Source organism: Botryllus schlosseri, chromosome 9, assembly GCF_051294905.1.
Source record: "Botryllus schlosseri isolate E-star chromosome 9, Bs_hap1, whole genome shotgun sequence".
Classification (NCBI taxonomy): domain Eukaryota; kingdom Metazoa; phylum Chordata; class Ascidiacea; order Stolidobranchia; family Styelidae; genus Botryllus; species Botryllus schlosseri.
This window is the reverse complement of record NC_137244.1, coordinates 21,098,724-21,101,497: the sequence shown is the minus strand read 5'-3', so window position 1 is coordinate 21,101,497 and position 2,774 is coordinate 21,098,724.

Here is a 2,774-nt window from a genome sequence, read left to right as displayed (position 1 = left end):
GATATGGGAAAATGAAGTTCTTGGGGAGGAGGGGGTGGATTCCTGAATTGACACATTAATCACGCATCCATCCACCTATACAAGAAATTAATCGAATTTAATGTAAACATAGAGGCCTAAAACAGTATTTATTAAATTTATAAACGTCATGTAACTCAATAGCTGTTGCAGTCAATGAGACATATGGTCGATCAAAGTGGTCAACGAGCTCCTTGAGCTCTGCATGTCGGACGTAGAAAGCCTTAGTTAAAGGCTGCAGGAACATCAGGTATAGATTGAAATGCGGAGTTTTATCTTGTAAATGTTTATGGTAAAAAGTGGCCACGAGCTACATTATTATGAAGACCGGAAACTATATGTGGGCTGCTCGAAGCAACGATACGCCTCCCAAGCAGGTTTCACTCATTAGATTCAATAGCCCCACAACAGCGTTACCAAATGCGGATATAATGTCGACAATTCATTGAGCAGCATGAAGAGATGGCGGCTCGGAGAACCAATTTTTTGTCAATTATAATGACGCGCGTGTCACAATCGATATTGCAGTTGATGTTAAATCGGTGGTATACCAGACGGGCAGGCAATGGAGCACGCTCTCTAGGCGGGGCAGGACAATTTCAAGGGATACGAGTTTCAACTCACGCACTCAACAGACTCGTAAGTAGGCTATATAGGGCTATGGGCAGAATCGAGAACCTGATTGACCTGAATCGTGTATTGGGCGTCAAATCCAACAGTCCACTATCAACTATTATGACGTCATCACATTATGATGGATATGAAAAGTTCAAATATCAGTGGCGGCTCGTCCTATAGGGCAACTGGGGCATTGCCCCACCTAAAATTCTGTTCAATAACAATTTAACCATTTATAGACGCACAGCAATCAATATATACCGAGATCACAGCGAAACCCGCGTTCTTCTTGTGCTTTCGCTTGCAAACGCCCATACATAGCGAAGTCTCTGCGAAAATCGAATTCTCTTCTGTGTTTTCGCTTTGTGAATGCCTAGCCGGGGCTTGCCCCGGTAGCGCTCATAACAAGCTTTCACTATCTATTCTCTCAAAGCCGCGCACAATAAAGAAACGATGATTTACTCTCTCCTATTCGTAAAATGGCCGAGCAACCGGGGCAACTATGCCTACTCGCCCTTAAGGTGTGATGTAACAATCGTATCTATATCTGAACTCGGTTACCGTAATATGCGTTGAGTCGACCTTTGCTGGTATAGGTCGATTTTGACGGTGTTTCGCACCATGATAATTCTTGAAACTTGGTATGATATGTCGTGAAGGTAGTATTTAACACTGCTCCAAGTTTCAGGCTTGCTACTTAAAGATAATGGTAGTAATTCCGTTTCCGAAGTTCAGTGTGTGCTGATCTATCATGTACATAGTACAGCAAACGGATTTTACTCAAAAGCCGGTATTGGTCTCCATTGATTTTGACGATGTTCTATACCGAGATCGGTCATGACATTTGGCACGGTAAGTGTTAGTATCAACCGATGTAACAAGTTTTAAGTTTGTCACTGAACTATGTGGGTGGTAATTTCGTTTCAAAAGTCGAGTAAGAGCTGACTCTTCATTTATCGCCAACAAATTTACGCAAAAGCCGTTATTGGTCTCTATTGATTTTAACGATGTTCCATACCCAGATCTGTCATGAGCTTTCACACGGTATGTCTTGATTTTAGTATCGAACGCGGTGCCAAGTCTTAAAGTTGACACTCAATGATTGAGGCAGTTATTTCGTTTTCGAGGTCGAGTATGGTAGAGATGCGCGCTGATCTGATACTTAGCCTACCTCCGTCATTGCGGATCTCACGCAAAAGCCGGTGTCGGTCTGTGCTAATCTATAGTCTGCGTTCCATAACGAGATCGGTGATGATATTTCCAATGGTATATCTCGATGATCGCATGAAACAGCTAACCAAGATTCTCGGTTTGCATTTAAGTATTCGCATAATTTTATGTTCGCCAATATCCATTTCACTGTGAAATTGTGGCCTTCAAACCATTTGCTTACAATCCCCTGTCAATTGCGATAGCTATTTCATTTTCGATGTCGGCTAACAGCTGATCATTCGATCAGCCTATTCCTCGATCTATTTTACTCAAAGTTCGGTGTTCGTCTGTTTGCATTGATTTTGATAGTGTACCATACCGGAATGGGTTATGAGATTGCGTATGCTACTTCTCGATGATTTCTTGTAACAGTATACTAAGTTACGGCTTTTATTCATGTATTTATATATTCATATATTTTCCAACGGCGATTTCGCAGCAGACTTATAGACAGTAAGCCGTATGTGTTGTGTCACAGTCTCCAGTTTCAAGGCCAAAATGTCCTACGTTGTTCCGAGACCGAAGTTCCGAGGCTGCTGTCCTTAGTTCTTCAAAGACCATTCAAATTGATGTTCTGGATTCAATATGACAGGCCCAATCTATGAGATAACAATTGCGTATGTGTCCGAACTCGTTGACCTTTCCAGTTAGGCTTACGCAATCTCTCGAGTTCTAGTCATTGGAATTAGTCAGGTCAAGTCAAGTGCGAACATGAATCGTATTGAATCTTTATTCCGTACGTAGTTTACGCAGTTGCCTTTAGAGCAGTGGTTCTCAACCGCCGGTCCGCGGACCGGTGCCGGTCCGCGACGTCATTCCTGCCGGTCCGCCAGTTATTTTACAATTTTATACCTTAATTTCAAGATGCAATGTTGAAGGCTTGCCCATTGATAACATAAATACAGCATCAAATTTTAAACTGATTC